Source organism: Bos indicus x Bos taurus, chromosome 15 (assembly GCF_003369695.1).
Source record: "Bos indicus x Bos taurus breed Angus x Brahman F1 hybrid chromosome 15, Bos_hybrid_MaternalHap_v2.0, whole genome shotgun sequence".
In the NCBI taxonomy this organism is placed as follows: domain Eukaryota; kingdom Metazoa; phylum Chordata; class Mammalia; order Artiodactyla; family Bovidae; genus Bos; species Bos indicus x Bos taurus.
Window position 1 is genome coordinate 80,390,050 of NC_040090.1, and position 17,855 is coordinate 80,407,904.

The window sequence follows — 17,855 nt, forward strand, 5'->3', positions numbered from 1 at the left end:
ATACATACTAGACCACCTTACCTGTCTTCAGAGAAACCCATACACATGTCAAGAAATAACATTTTGAACCAAACATGAAACGATGGAATGGTTCAAAATTGATAATGGAGTACAGGGTTGCATATTGCCACCCTGATTATTTAACTTATATACAGAGTACATCATGTGAAATGCTGGGCTGGATGAATCACAAGCTGGAATCAAGATAGCTAGAAGAAATATCAATAACCTCAGCTATGCAGATGATACCACTCTAATGGCAGAAAGTGGAGAGGAACTAAAGGGCTTCTTGATGAAGGTGAAAGAGGAGAGTGAAAAAGCTGGCTTAAAACTCAACATTCACAATGAGGTACCATTTCACGCCAGTCAGAATGGCTGCGATCCAAAAGTCTACAAGCAATAAATGCTGGAGAGGGTGTGGAGAAAAGGGAACCCTCTTACACTGTTGGTGGGAATGCAAACTAGTATAGCCACTATGGAGAACAGTGTGGAGATTCCTTAAAAAACTGGAAATAGAACTGCCTTATGATCCAGCAATCCACTGCTGGGCATACACACTGAGGAAACCAGAAGGGAAAGAGACACGTGTACCCCAATGTTCATCGCAGCTCTGTTTATAATAGCCAGGACATGGAAGCAACCTAGATGTTCATCAGCAGATGAATGGATAAGAAAGCATTGGTACATATACACAATGGAGTATTACACAGCCATTAAAAAGAATACATTTGAATCAGTTCTAATGAGATGGATGAAACTGGAGCCTATTATACAGAGTGAAGTAAGCCAGAAAGAAAAACACCAATACAGTATACTAATGCATATATATGGAATTTAGAAAGATAGTAATGATAACCCTGTATGCGAGATAGCAAAAGAGACACAGATGTATAGAACAGTCTTTGGACTCTGTGAGGGAGGGAGAGGGTGGGATGATTTGGGAGAATGGCATTGAAACATATATAATATCATATATGAAATGAATCGCTAGTCCAGGATCGATGCATGATACTGGATGCTTGGGGCTGGTGCACTGGGACGACCCAGAGGGATGGTATAGGGAAGGAGGAGGATGGGGAGTTCAGGATGGGGAACACATGTATACCTGTAGCAGAATTATGTTGATGTATGGCAAAACCAATACAATATTGCAAAGTAAGGAACCTCCAATTATAATAAATAAATTTTTATTAAAAAAAACCTCAACATTCAGAAAATGAAGACCACAGTATCTGGTCCCATCACTTCATGGTAAACAGATGGGGAAAAAAGTTGAAACCATGACAGACTTTACTTTCATGGGTTCCAAAGTCACTGAATATGGTCACTGCAGCCATGAAATGAAAAGATGCATGCTCCTTGGAAGAAAAACAATGACAAACCTAGACAGCATAGTAAAAAAGTGAGACATTACTTTGCCGAGAAAGGTCCATATATTCAAAGCTATGGCTTTTCCAGTAGTCATGTACCGGATGTGAGAGTTGGACCAAAAAGCAGGCTGAGGAACAAGGAGTTAATATTTCTGAACCATGGTGATGGAGAAGACTCTTGAGAGTCCCTTGAACAGCAAAGAGATCAAATCAGTCAATCCTAAAGGAAATCAATCCTGAATATTCATTGGAAGGACTGATGCTGAAGCTGAACTTCTGATACTTTGGCCACCTGATGTGAATAGCTGATTCACTGGAAAAGACCCAAATGCTGGAAAGGTTGAGGGCAAAAGGAGAAAGTGATGGCAGAGGATGATTAGATAGCATCACTTAATCAATGGCCACGAATTTGGGCATACTTTCAGAGGTGGTGGAAGACAGAGGAGCCTGACATGCTACAGTCTATGAAGTCACAAAGATTTAGACAGGACTTAGAGATTGAAAAATAACATTGTATTTCTGGCAATGTGTTGGGATAGAAAGAAACATTGGATATAACTCTGAGCTCAAGAAATTTTCTGCTTTTTGGGGAAGTCAGGTAAGAATTAAATGTAATGCAGTTTGCTAAGCACTAGTTTGGATACACTCCTATAATGCTATGAAGTTCAGTTTTTTAGCAACAGTATGATGTCAATAGGATGCTAATATTGCCTTCAATATACAGAGATGAACACTGAGAGGTTACAGGAATCTCTTAAGTCCAGAGTATTTTGAAATGACTCCAATCCCAGAACCCCAGTCTCATGGTTTCTGGTCTAGTGTTCCTTTCACTGCATGGTGCTTGCTATGTTAATTTCCTAAATCCAAGTACATTTGATAGACATGTTCTGTCTTTCAAAGTACTATTTACCCTTTTCTTCATGATGATCTAAGTGTGAGGTGTCACAAAGTTTGCAGTGAATACATTGGGATTCATTATAAAGTTGTTACTTAGTATGTGTAAGACATTTTTAGAACAAAAGTTCTCAAATTATCATTTCAAGCTAATATGCATTATCTGTTTTCAAACTGTAGCAAGGTCACCATAAAGACCTAAGGTCAGATGTTAAAGCATCACTAGAAATCCCTTTTACACTAGCAAGGGGGAAAAAGAAAGACTTATTAGGTCATTTTAAATATTAACTTTTATGATATTACAGTAAGCATTGTCAGTATTTTCCACTATTGCATTGCATGCTAGTTATGATAATATAACCATGTTTTTAGAAATATTCAAGTTAGCATGAATTTTTAAAAAGGATTGTCAATCACCCAAAGGAAATTGCAATCATTAATTAGCAAAGAAAGATTATAGTAATGAAATTATCATAAAATTTAAAGACCTGGAAAAGCATTTTAACAACATATTTTATAAATTAATTTGAAGTGTAGTGATTTTCTATTAAAATCTGAAGCTCTCAATTTGAGTATAATTCCTTCTCATGAGCTACTGCTGTTTAGTCATTATAAAAGAGATTTTTAGGAGATGATATTTCATTGGGAGTTGTTTACAATTGAAGTTTCCAAACCATCAATCTCTTCTTCATTTTCTCACATCATTTGGTGACATTTGTAAATCATCTAAAATGCTAAGCTTGGGTTATTATGATGTAATATGAAATAAATCACTGCTGATTTTTTTCCCAAAAATTTCATGAGTTTTTGCTGAAAGAACAGATATGGGAAGATCTGAATACTATCTTGCATTAGATTGCTTAGGATTTAATACAATATTAAGCCTTTCATTTCTTCCCCTACACTGAGTAGAAAGGAAGTAAAGAACAAAACCAAAAAGTCATTGAGGTCAATTGAAGTGAATGTACTATGGTGGGTGTCTCTGAGTTCTTCACTTGTTAGTTAGCCCATTGAGCTAAATTTTTTTCTATTTGATTGTTCCTTATCCTTTCTTGGCCTGATTATAAAATATTTGTGTTTCACCATATTTTCTGTTTACAAACTCTTATCCTGCAGGAAGAAGTACAGTAGTGTCAGAATTGGGTACCTTAGAAATCTTCTCTGATCTGCTTTAATTTCAGATTAGGGAAATTGATCCCAAAAAGCAACTTGTTGCAAAACCCCATTGATATTTAAGGGAAGACTGGGGTTAGAACCCAAGACACTCTTAGGTTAGGCAATTTTCTGACCTAAAATGTTTCCATTTTAGTAATATTTCTTCCACTGGTCCTCCTCTTATTCACCATTGAACAAATATTCTTTAAGAGCTTATTAAAAAAAAAAAAGTCTGCAAATATTTAATTTTTGTTCTCTTTCATGTCTTGCACATCTTTTTTTTCCTTGTTATAAACAGATGATCCTTTACATATTGCTTTTGATAAGCACAAAGGGGAATATATGTTGATCCAGACTGACCATCACTTACTAGTAGGAAACTGACATGGATTAACACATTACACAGTAACTTCTTTCTTTTTCTTCTACCTGCCCTACTTCCTCCAACCTCGCTCTGCTCTCCTGACACACACACTGATTTACCATAACCAAAACCCTATGTCTCAACAAAAAACCTGTCCAAGCAAGCAGAATCCTTTAAAAGAATGTAAATATCCAAATTTCAAGTTCCTTTAGGTAATGAGATATATAAAGCAGAGCTAGACAGATGCAAAACAGGATCAGGATCAAATTACAAAATTATGAACAGATATGTTTATGCTAGATGATTAAAGATCCAATGTGTGAAAAAAACATTCCTGCAAAAGTAGCAGAAACAGAGATGTCTTCTGCTAGGCCACAAATTTACCTCATACATCTTCAAACAAACCCTTTCAGAAGATCCAAAACCTCATAGCAACTTCATATTCTTTTTAAGTCTAATCACTGATTTTCAACAAAATCTCATTAAATATCTATTGACTAGTTACTATCATTTATAAGTCTCATACTGCCATTGAGAGGTATGTAAGGACTTTCCTGTCCTCACATGGGAGAGACAAAACTATAGATAATTATGCCTTAAAGCTCATCTAAGAGGAGATGACTTAGCTGTCATGGCATAGTTAATGTCATTAAAAAACATTATGAATATAATTTTCACGAGGCATTTTGTTTTTTATTTAAATCTAGTCATCTCTAGACATTATATGCCAATATAAATTTACTTTTCAAGAAAACTAAATAACACTGGTCCAGCAGTCATTTTTAACAATAATGTAATTCTTATTCTTTTCATTAGAAAGCTAATAACACACATCTCATCATGTGGCATTTTTAAAATATCAGCATGCAGAAAATGTTATTTACCAGCTTAATTAATGTGCCTGTCATATTCTGGAATGGTTTTAAGGAGTGTGAAATATTAGTAACATCAGTTCAGTTCAGTTCAGTCGTTCAGTTATGACGGACTCTTTTGTGACCCCATGGACTACAGCACACCAGGCTTCCCTGTTCCATCATCAACAATCATAATTTATTCAGACTCATATCCATTGAGTTGGTGATGCCATCCAACCATCTCATCCTCTGTCATCCCCTTCTCCTCCTGCCTTCAATCTTTCCCAGCATCAGGGTCATTTCAAATGAGTCAGCTCTTTGCATCAGGTGGCCAAAGTACTGGTTTCAGCTTCAACATTCGTCCTTCCAGTGAATATTCAGGACTGATTTCCTTTAGGATGGACTGGTTGGATCTCCTTGCAGTCCAACGGAGTCTCAAGAGTCTTGACTGAAACCACAGTTCAAAAGCATCAATTCTTCAGTGCTCAGTTTTCTTTATAGTCCAACTCTCACAACCATACATGACTGCTGGAAAAACCATAGCCCTGACTAAACCGATCTTTATTGGCAAAATATTGTCTCTGCTTTTTAATATCCTGTCTAGGTTGGTAATAACTTTTCTTCCAAGGAGCAAGCATCTTTTAATTTCATGGCTGCAGTCACCATCTGAAGTGATTTTGGAGCCCAAGAAAATATAGTCAGCCACTGCTTCCACTGTTTCTCCATCTATTTGCCATGAAGTGATGGGACTAGATGTCATTATCTTAGTTTTCTGAATGTTGAGTTTTAAGCCAACTTTTGTAACTCTCTTGTTTCACTTTCATCAAGAGGCTCTTAAGTTCTTCTTCACTTTCTACCATAATGGTGGTGTTATCTGCATATCTGAGGATACTGATATTTCTCCCGGCAGTTTTGATTCCAACTTGTGCTTCATCCAGCCCAGCGTTTATCATGATGTACTCTGTATATAAGTTAAACAAGTAGGGTGATAATATACAGCCTTGACATACTCCTCTCCCTATTTGGAACCAGTCTGTTGTTCCATGCCCAGTTTTAACTATTGCTTCCTGACCTGCATATAGGTTTCTCAAGAGGCAGGTAGGATGGTCTGGTATTCCCATCTCTTTAAGAATTTTCCACAGTTCGTTGTGATCCACAGAGTCAAAGGCTTTGGCATAGTTAATAAAGGAGAAGTAGATGTTTTTCTGGAGCTCTCTTGTTTTTTTGATGATCCAGCGGATGTTGGCAATTTGATCTCTGTTTCCTCTGCCTTTTCTAAAACTAGCTTGAAGATCTGGAAGTTCATGGTTCACTTACTGTTGAAGCCTGGCTTGGAAAATTTTGAGCGTTACTTTACTAGCATGTGAGATGAGTACAATTGTACAGTAGTTTGAGCATTCTTTGATATTGCCTTTCTTTGAGATTGGAATGAAAATCGACCTTTTCCAATCCTGTGGCCACTGCTGAGCTTTCCAAATTTGTTGGCATTTTGAGTGCAGTAGTTTAACAGCATCATCTTTCAGGATTTGAAATAGCTCAACTGGAATTCCATCACCTTCACTAGCTTTGTTCGTGGTGATGCTTCCTAAGGCTCACTTGATGTTACATTCCAGGATGTCTGGCTCTAGGTCAGTGATCATACTATTGTGATTATCTGGGTTGTGAAGATCTTTTCTGTATAGTTCTTCTGTATATTCTTGCCACCACTTCTTAATGTCTTCTGCTTCTATTAGGTCCAAACCATTTCTGTCCTTTATTGAGCCCATCTTTGCATGAAGTGTTCCCTTGGTATCTCTAATTTTTTGGAAGATATCTCTAGTCTTTCCCAGTCTCTCGTTTTCCTATATTTCTTTTCACTGATCACTGTGGAAGGCTTTCTTATCTCTCCTTGCTATTCTTTGGAACTCTGCATTCAAGTTGAGGGTATATCTTTTCTTTTCTCCTTTGCTTTTGGGTTCTCTTCTTTTCAAAGCTGTTGGTTAGGGCTCCTCAGACAGCCATTTTGATTTTTTGCATTTCTTTTTCTTGGGGATGATCTCTCTCCCTGTCTCCTGTACAATGTCATGAACCTCTGTCCATAGTTCTTCAGGCAATCTGTCTATCATATCTAATCCTTCGAATCTATTTGTCTGAAATTACTAGACCATTCAGGTATGACCTAAATCACATCCCTTATGATTATACAGTGAAAGTGACAAATATATCTCTTGAATCTATTCTTAGTAGCATAAATAAATAGAATACTCATTGTTCTGTTTCATTAGCATTCAGGCAATGGATAGAAAGAAAATTTCCATAAATTGATGTATTGAATTTTAAGGTGATTTATTTTAGTGAATCCTGTAATTTTGCATCTTGAATAATCCCTTGTTCAAATAATTTGCTTATTCTTAACAAAGACCATGTAGAAACATTGAGAACTACAGAAAGTAGGAATGTGTCAGCAGTCATGTATGGATGTGAGAGTTGAGAAAGCTGAGCACTGAAGAATTGATGCTTTTGAACTGTAGTGTTAAGGAAGACTCTTGAGAGTCCCTTGGATTGCCAGGGAATCCAACCAGTCCATTCTAAAGGGAATCTGTCCTGAATATTCATTGGAAGGACTTATGTTGAAGCTGAAACCAATACTTTGGCCACTTGATGTGAAGAACTGACTCATTTGAAAAGATCCTGATTTTGGGAAAGATTGAAGGCAGGAGGAGAAGGGAATGACAGAGGATGAAATGGTTGGATAGCATGACTCACTCAATGGACATGAATTTGAGTAAACTCCAGGAGTTGGTGATGGACAGGGAGGCCTGGCATGCTGCAGTCCATACGTTCGCAAAGAGTCGGGCACGACCGAGCAACTGAACTGAACTAATGTCAATTTATGGACTTGCCTGTGTTTGGAATAACCTCTATCCAATAAGATAACTTTTCTTTATAAATTTGGAATATAAATTATGGTATGGTTGTACTCCAAATACTGTGGCTGAGGGTGAGCATGACTGGTTCTATGACCGTTGAAGGTTCCCTGCAGAGCAGCTGCTTCTACTTAGAGCTGGGAAAGTGGTAAGATGTTCAAGACTGGAGTCATTCTCAAATTTTCTGTTGCTGTAGAGATGTAGGAAGCATATTCCCTTCCTTCTTTCTGCTCCATTCCAAATCTTTTGCCAGTTCCTCATGTTGGCAGAAATAAAGGGGTAAGGGAGCCTGGAATCACAACTACAGAACTATAAGACAGAGTGTAAAAGGGTTTTGTCATGTCTTTGAAAGATTAAGGGTGAGAATTTGTCCCATTTACAATAGGAGATGTATATGGACACTTACCGTGCCATCGTACAATTATTGAAGATTGAAATTAACTTAAAAGTTCAACAAGATAATAAATACAGAAAAAAAGAGTAGAATGCAACATCAAGTATTAAATGCATAATCATAGCACTATGAAGTTGAAAAAATACAAAATGCTAAGGAATGTGGAAAGCATAATTCATTTATATAATGTCACAAAGCTCAAAAGGCACTATAGAATTTCATGGAACAAGTAAATAACAAACACTGGTGGTTACTTTTAGGGAAGGTGGTAGTGAATATAATTTAGGAAAAATTCAGAGGAGTTTCACCTGTGTCTCTGTTTTCTAATAAAAAATATATCTGTGGCAGATGACAAATATTATGATTATAGATAAATATTATGATCTACCATACATATGTTCATACTGTATTATTCTTTATTATTTCTGAATATTTGAATTATCCTATAATTTTTAAAAAGCATATGAGGAAATCAGGCATAGTTTAGTCTCACACTTTTTATCAGTTATAGCTTAGTCAATCACCTGTTATCAATGAATCTCAGTTCTCTTACTCTGAATTTCTTACCGTGTCCATGTGAGGACTAGAGATAATGAATGTCAAGTGCCTGTCATTTGAAGGTCTTCAATAAAGGTGACACTTGGTTGTTATTGTTATTAATAATATACTTGCCTAAATACAGTACACATTTGCTACACAAATGAAAGTGAGTTGCATATGGGATTCTTTTGTATATATCAAACCTCTCATGAACTAAGAAGACTAATGAAAGATGAAAAAGTGTAGAATGCAGATTAATAGATGAGGAGACATCAATTCTTGTTTGTGAAAGACAGACATTTTATTTCTATTATCCCAGCATAATTATTAATAGCATCCCATTTCACTCTTAAGAGTTTACTGTATGAATGATAAATTATATATTTATTGTCAGATTCAGTAGTGGAATAGGTTAGGTCTTAATTCATGCTAAGCACAATAGTTGATAAATGCTATTCTAGTCTGGTAACCATTTAAGAACTATTTGAAAGATTCAAGCACCCTCATGGAAAAGTTTAGACTTTGGTGAATTTTTTTTTTTGTCAAATTCATAAGGAAGTATTTATTGTTGTCATTCAGTTGTTAAGTCATGTCTGACTCTTTGCACCCCATGGAATTCAGCATGCCATGTCGTTCACTATCTCTTGGAGTTTGCTCAAACTCATGTCTATTGAATCAGTGATGCCTACAACTATCTCATCCTTTGCCACCCCATTCTCCTCCTGCCCTCAATCTTTCCCAACAACAAGATCTTTTCCAGTGAGTCAGCTCTTTGCATCAGATGGCCGTATTACCGGAGCTTCAGCTTCAGTATCAGTCCTTCCAATGAACATTCAGGGTTGAGTTCTTTTAGGATTCACTGGTTCAATTTCTTTATAGTCCAAGGGGACTCTCAACAGTCTTCTCCAGCACCATAATTTGAAAGCATCAATTCCTCAGTGTTCAGCCTTATTTATGGACCAACACTTACATCCGTATATGACCACTTAAAAACCATAGTTTTGACTATATGGACCTTTGTCAGCAAAAGTGATGTCTCTGCTATTTAACATGCTATCTAGGTTTGATGACTCAAGATTTCTGGGAGAAATATCAATAATGTCAGATATGCAGATGACACCACTCTAATGGTAGAAAGTGAAGAGGAACTACAGAGACTTTTGATGATGTTGAAAGAGGAGAGTGAAAAAGTTGACTTAAAACAATATTCAGAAAATGAAGATAATAGTGTCCAGTCCCAGCACTAGATGGGGAAACAATGAAAACAGCAACAGACTTTATTTTCTTGGGCTCCAAAATCACTGCAGATGGTGACTGCAGCCATGAAAGTAAAAGATGCTTGCACCTTGGAAAAAGCTATGATCCATCTAGACAGCATATTAAAAAGCAGAGTCTTCACTGACAAAGCTCTGTTTAGTCAAAACTATAGTTTTTCCAGTAGTCATGTATGGATGTGAGAGTTGGACCAAAAAGAAGGTTGAGGGCTCAAGAATCGATGCTTTCAAACTATGGTGCTTGATTAAGACACTTAAGAGTCCCTTGGATAGCAGGGAGATCAAACCAGTCAATCCTAAAGGAAATTAACCCTAAATATTCATTGGAAGGTCAGATGCTGAATTTGAAGCTGCAATACTTTGACCACCTGATGAGATGAGCTGACTCACTGGAAAAGACCCTGATGATGGGAAAGACTGAGGGAAAAATGAGAAGGAGGTTACAGAGCTTGAGATGGTTGGATGGCAACACCAATTGAAGTAAAAGAAATAGAAATATTGTAAAAAGAGGAGAGATTTTTTTATACTGGAACAGAAATACCAATATACTGGCATAGAAATACCAAGTAGAAAGACAGAGTCAAAGAAATAAAATCAAATATGTGTCTATGTGTGTGTAATGTGTGTGAGAGAGGAATAGACAGGGCTGGAGGAAGGGAGCAATTATGTGGTGACTGAGAGTTTGAGTGAGGGTTTTTCTGGTGAATCAGATCTCAAAACCTCAGCAATGTTTTTTACTTCATATAATTTGTGCTTCAGTTCAGTTGCTCAGTCGTGTCTGACTCTTTGTGACCCCATGAATTGCAGCACGCCAGGCCTCCCTGTTCATCACCAACTCCCGGAGTTTACTCAGATTCATGTCCATTGAGTTAGTGATGCCATCCAGCCATCTCATCCTCTGTCATCCCCTTATCCTGTCTCCAATCCCTCCCAGCATCAGGGTCTTTCCCAATGAGTCAACTCTTCGTATGAGGTGGCCAGAGTACTGGAGTTTCAACTTTAGCATCAGTCCTTCCAATGAACACCCAGGACTGATCTCTTTTAGAATGGACTGGCTGGATCTCCTTGCAGTCCAAGGGACTCTCAAGAGTCTTCTCCAACATCACAATTGTGCTTACTTTTGGTTATAAACCAGAAAGCATGATAGCTTTAGCAACACTGGTATAGAGTACTAATAATCAAATTCTATAAAGAATTATTTTTTTTTATTATATTAAGGAACCACTGTCCTAAGGTAGACTTTTTTAGGGCTTATATGACTTTTTTTTGTAAGTCATTCAAAGAAAAAGAGAAAAAAAGAGAAATATCTATAATGTCATAATATATTTATTCCTTCAGATATATTCATGAATATATATAGATCATAATGAGAATTAATTAGAGAAAATAAAGGCAAGAATCATAAAAAATTAATCCCTTATCTATGATTTCACATATTTATTGGTGTATAGTGCCAAAGCCTTTGACTGTATGGATCACAATAAAGTGTGGAAAATTCTGAAAGAGATGGGAATACCAGACCAGCTGACTTGCCTCTTGAGAAACCTGTATGCAGGTCAGGAAGCAACAGATAAAACTGGACATGGAACAACAGACTGGTTCCAAATAGGAAAAGGAGTACTTCAAGGCTGTATATTGTCACCATGCTTATTTAACTTATATGCAGAGTACATCATCAGAAATGCTGGGCTGGAAGAAACACAAGCTGGAATCAAGATGGCCAGGAGAAATGTCAATAACCTCAGATATGCAGATGACACCACGCTTATGGCAGAAAGTGAATAAGAACTAAAGAGCCCCTTGATGAAAGTGAAAGAGGAGAGTGAAAAAGTTGGCTCAAAGCTCAACATTCAGAAAACGAAGATCATGGCATCTGGTCCCACCGCTGCATGGGAAATAGATGGGGAAACAGTGGAAACAGTGTCAGACTTTACTTTTCTGGGCTCCAAAATCACTGAGGATGGTGACTGCAAACATGAAATTAAAAGACACTTACTCCTTGGAAGGAAAGTTATGACCAACCTAGATAGCATATTGAAAAGCAGAGACATTACTTTGCCAACAAAGGTCCGTCTAGTCAAGGCTATGGTTTTTCCTGTGGTCTGATGCAAAGACTCTGATGCTGGGAGGGATTGGGGGTAGAAGGAGAAGGGTACATCTCATCCTCTGGATGAGGATGAGATGGCTGGATGGCATCACTGACTCAATGGACGTGAGTCTCAGTGAACTCCGGGAGTTGGTGATGGACAGGGAGGCCTGGCGTGCTGTGATTCATGGGGTCACAAAGAGTCGGACACGACTGAGCGACTGATCTTATCTGACTCCTTGGAAGGAAAATTATGACCAACCTAGATAGCATATTGAAAAGCAGAGACATTACTTTACCAACAAAGGTCCATCTAGTCAAGGCTATGGTTTTTCCTGTGGTCATGTGTGGATGTGAGAGTTGGACTGTGAAGAAGGCTGAGCGCCAAAGAATTGATACTTTTGAACTGTGGTGTTGGAGAAGACTCTTGAGAGTCCCCTGGACTGCAAGGAGATCCAACCAGTCCTTTCTGAAGGAGATCAGCCCTGGGATTTCTTTGGAGGCAATGATGCTGAAGCTGAAACTCCAGTACTTTGACCACATTATGCGAAGAGCTGACTCATTGGAAAAGACTCTGATGCTGGGAGGGACTGGGGGCAGGAGGAGAAGGGGATGACAGAGGATGAGATGGCTGGATGACATCACTGAGTCGATGGACGTGAATCTGAGTAAACTCCGTAAATTTGTGATGGACAGGGAGGCCTGGCGTGCTGCGATTCATGGGGTCGCAAAGAGTCGGACACGACTGAGCGACTGAACTGACCTGACAGATTGTCAAAGCTGTTTGCACTTATTATTCCCTGGGTGCGGGGGCAGGCAATTTAAAAGTACCAACACCAGGACTTCATGCCCAGTGATTCTTATTTTTGTGTGATGACCATATGTCATTTAAATAAACTACATGGATGTATATAATATACAAGCAGATTTGAGACCACAGCTCTTTTTAATAAGAGTAATGTTACATAGAAAAACAGCAGCATAAAAAGGCATGAGTACACATACATAAAAATCCTGTCCAACACTCCCTACCCAAAATTTAATTTATAATTTAGCATGTGTGCTCAATAGTGTTTTACTCTTTGTGAACTCATTGACTATAGCCTGCCAGGCTCCTCTGTCCATGGGATTTTTCAGGCAGAAATACTGGTGTAGGTTGCCATTTCCTCTTGCAGGGGATCTTCCCGAGCCAGGGATCAAACTCGGTTCTCCTGCATCTCCTTCATTGACAGGCAGATTCCTCTACCACTGCGCCACCTGAGAAGCCCATGCATTGCTTCTCAATTTTAAAAGCAGTTCTCTTAGAAAAATAAGAAGTTTTAAATAAGATATTTTGTGATATAGATTTATTTCTACCCAATTCAAAAATGGGAGGGAGAGAAGCTCTGCACATTTGTAGAGAATTAGTGTAGGGAAAAGGAAGATACATTTGGAAAAGAGAAACATCTATTTTCTGGATGTAAGGTGATACTACAAACAGTAAAAAGATAACAAACATGACTGTCTTTATACATTATTTTTAGGTTATTTAAACTCCTTTACTAAGGAAAAGAAAGAAATAAAGAAAGTGAAGTCTCTCAGTTGTGTCCAACTCTTTGCAACGCTATAGACTCTAGCCTACCAGGGTCCCTTATCCATCTGATTCTCCATGCAAGAATACTGGAGTGGGCTGCCATTTCCTTCTCTGGGGGGTCTTCCCAACCCAGGGATTGAACCTGGGTCCCCACATTGCAGACAGATGCTTTACCATCTGAGCCAGCAGGGAAGAGAAACTTCATAAGGAAGATTGTCTTATAAATTAAATATGTATATCTATTGAAGGGCTATTTCATAAAGATTTCTGTCTCCTAACTATGGAATCAAACTTTGCCTCCACATGATTAGATTTTTTAAATTTTATTTTATTTTTTAACTTTACAATATTGTATTGGTTTTACCATATATCAAAATGAATCCACCACAGGTATACATGTGTTCCCCATCCTGAACCCACCTCCCTCCTCCCTCCCCATACCATCCCTCTGAGTCATCCCAGTGCACCAGCCCCAAGCATCCAGCATCATGCATCAAACCTGGACTGGAGACTCATTTCATATAAGATATTATACATGTTTCTATAAAGATTTCACATATTATTTTTTAAATTTATTTATTTTAATTGAAGGCTAATTACTTTACAATATTGTAGTGATTTTTGCCATACATTGGCATGAATCAGTCATGGCTGTACATGTGTCCTCCATCCTGAACCCCCTCCCATCTCCCTCCCCATCCCATCCCTCAGGGTTGTCTGAGTGCACAGACTTTGAGTGCCCTGTTTCATGCATCAAACTTGAACTGGTGAACTATTTCACATATGATAATATACATATTTCAATGCTATTCTCTCAAATCATCCCACCCTCATCTTTTCCCACAGAGTCCAAAAGTCTTTTCTTTACATCCGTGTCTCCTTTGCTGTCTCTCATATACGATCATTGTTACCATCTTTCCAAATTCCATATATATCCATGAATACACTGTATTGATGTTCTTCTTTTTGACTTAGTTCACTCTGTATAATAGGCTTCATTTTCATCCACCTCATTAGAACTGATTCAAATGCATTCTTTTTAATAGTGAGCAATATTCCATTGTGTATATTTACCACAGCTTTCTTATCCATTCATCTGCTGATGGACATCTAGGTTGCTTCCATGTCCTGGCTATTATAAACTGTGCTGTGATGAACATTGGGGTACACGTGTCTCTTTCAATTCTGTTTCCTCAGTGTGTGTACCCAGCAGTGGAATTGCTGGGTAGTATGGCAGTTCTAGTTCCAGTTTTTTAAGGAATCTCCACACTGTTCTCCATAGTGGCTGTACTAGTTTGCATTCCCACCAACAGTGTAAGAGGGTTCCCTTTTCTCCACACCCTCTCCAGCATTTATTGTTTGTAGAATTTTTGATAGCAGTCATTCTGACCCACATGAGATGGTACCTCATTGTGGTTTTGATTTGCAGTTCTCTGATAAGGAGTGATGTTGAACATCTTTTCATATGGTTGTTGGCCATCTGTGTGTCTTCTTTGGAGAAATGTCTGTTTAGCCCTTTGGCCCACTTTTTGACTGGGTCGTTTATTTTTCTGGTATTGAGCTGCATGAGCTGATTGTATATTTTTGAGATTAATTGTTTGTCAGTTGCTTCATTTGCTATTATTTTCTCCCATTCTGAGGGCTGTCTTTTCACCTTGCTTATAGATTCCTTCATTGTGCAAAAGCTTTCAAGTTTAATTAGGCCCCATTTGCTTATTTTTGCTTTTATTTCCATTATTGTGGGAAATGGGTCATAGAGGATCCTGCTGTGATTTATGTCAGAAAGTGTTTCGCCTATGTTTTTCTCTAGGAGTTTTATAGTTTCTGGTCTTACATTTATATCTTTAATTCATTTTGAGTTTATTTTTGTATATGGTGTTAGAAAGTGTTCTAGTTTCATTCTTTTACTGGTAATTGACCAGTTTTCCCATCACTACCTGTTAAACAGATTGCCTTTGCTCTACTGTATATTCTTGCCTCCTTTGTCAAAGATAAGGTGTCCATAGGTTCACACATTATTTTTATAGAATAATAAAAAATCGACATGTATTCCTAGAAAACAGGAAAATAATACATGAGCATTTAATCCAGACTTGACAATGTGGCTTTGACAAAACACAAGTAAAGAGAAATGATAACTTTCTGGAATACTAGCAAATCTGGCATTAAGAAATATTTTTCTTTTCTGTTTCATTTTTTTCTTCTTGAAGTACTCAAGGGTATTGAATTTAAAATGCTACATCTAAGCTATCTTTATAGCATAGTATCATTGCTATAAGTTATCTTTGTTTTTTTTTTAATATTACCTTAAAAATGTTGAGTTTTTCTTCACAATGGTACATTTAAAAAATGTTTCTATTTCTGTGTTTTAACCTTCTAAAAGAAAAAAAAAAAAAAGCGTGATATTTAATGTTATCTAAAGCCTTCAGTTCAGTTCAGTTCAGTTCAGTCACTCAGTCGTGTCTGACTCTTTGCGACCCCATGAATCACAGCACGCCAGGCCTCCCTGTCCATCACCAACTCCTGGAGTTCACTCAGACTCACGTCCATCGACTCAGTGAAGCCATCCAGCCATCTCATCCTCTGTCGTCCACTTCTCCTCCTGCCCCCAATCCCTCCCAGCATCAGAGTCTTTTCCAATGAGTCAGCTCTTCGCATGAGGTGGCCAAAGTACTGGAGTTTCAGCTTTAGCATCAAGCCTTCGCTTAGATCATAGCTAATGCACTAAAAATACTATGCCCCTACCTATCCATGACAAGATGCCCAGATCAATATTATTCAAGGAGTTTGTTGTCAAAATGATTCATTCTACACAATAATTGGTTCTGTATTCGTGTGAATAGTTCATTTCTCAGGTTAGCTTAAAGAGAAAGAACAAATTAGGCATTTTGTTTTGATTGTTTGCTATAATTCAACAAGCCAATTTAGAGAATAAAGGAAAAATATAAACAGAAAACACTCATTTTTAGGTCCTTTAAAAATATTTGTCTAAATATGATCATATGAAGCAGCTGATTCTCTTTATATTTTGTGCTCAACAGATGTAGCTTTAGAAAAAAAAATATCAACCATTTTTATCTTTCCATTTTTTATAGTCGAAACGAGATTACATCATGGGAATAGCTAAAATCAGGTACTGCTTGCCAGAATCAAATGTAGGTTAGAAATATAGAAACCATTTTGTTAATAAAGGTTTCAGTAAAGGTGTAAAAAAGTAAATTTAACTCAGTCTGATACAGAATAGATCAAATGATCAGAGACCATAGCACTTTTCCCCCCATCTGGTTTCCTGTGGATTTTCTTTGTCATGAAGTCAGGTGGGGAGGAAGGAGGTACACAGAACTAAAATGAGTCTTGGCAACCCTTTCAGACTGTGTTTTACAGCTTCCTCTCTGGTCTGCCATTTGAGTTGGCCTGGCCAAATATAGTTTTCTTAGGCTTTATCTTCAGAGAATTAAAGAAAGATGACCTCTTTTAGAGAGAAATACTGGCTAGAAAGTAAATTTTCCTTCCATATCAGCCTATTTGCAAACTACATAAACCCTATACAGAAAGAACTTTGCAAGTGCAATTAAGTCTGAACATAGCATTTGAACACTTGACATTTTTTTCACAACAGAAGAGAAAAATTTAATATATATTTACAAATGGCTCAGAGAAAGGCTATGATGGCTATTTCTATAAAAACTTTCATAACAGCAATTTCATTTTTAACTCTTTTTAAAATCCTCTTCATGTGTTTAGCAAAAAGAGATGAGACAGAAACGCTCATGTGATATCTTTATTTATTCACACCACTATTTATTCACACTACTATTTAAATTCATAAATAGTATTAATATTTGAAATACTATACTTTGAAATAATCATAATAAGTTTCTTTTTTTTTTTTTTTCCGTGCATCCATTTTTGTAAATCAGAACACATGGTCATCATGGGTAAACTAGGAATAATAGGACCTAACTCACAGGGTGTTTTTTTAACTTTAAGCAAGTTGATTCATGTAAAACACTAAGAATAGTATCAGACATAAGATAAAGGACTCAGGCAGTGTTGACAATTATTATTACCTTAATGAGTCACTTGAAATTATTAACTTATGGGTGAGAATGGGATAGAGAAAGATATATCTTAATTCGAGAATATGAGACAATGCTCTGAGAGGATCAAGCTTCAGTTTAGTATAATAATGGTAGTTCCCAAACCACCAACAATGGAGGAGTCACAGATAGAGTATTGACCTCAAATTAGAGTCAAATTACATTTCACTTTATGATTTTGCCTGGGTTCACTTTTTTTCCTTTGAGGATCTTGCTTAGAAAAATGAAAGAAAGTTATTATTATTAAAGTCAAATTAATATTCTACTGATTTCACTTCACATGAAAATGTCCTTCCTGTCAAAATAAGCATTTTTAAAATTAGATAGCAAAGTAAATAAACAGAT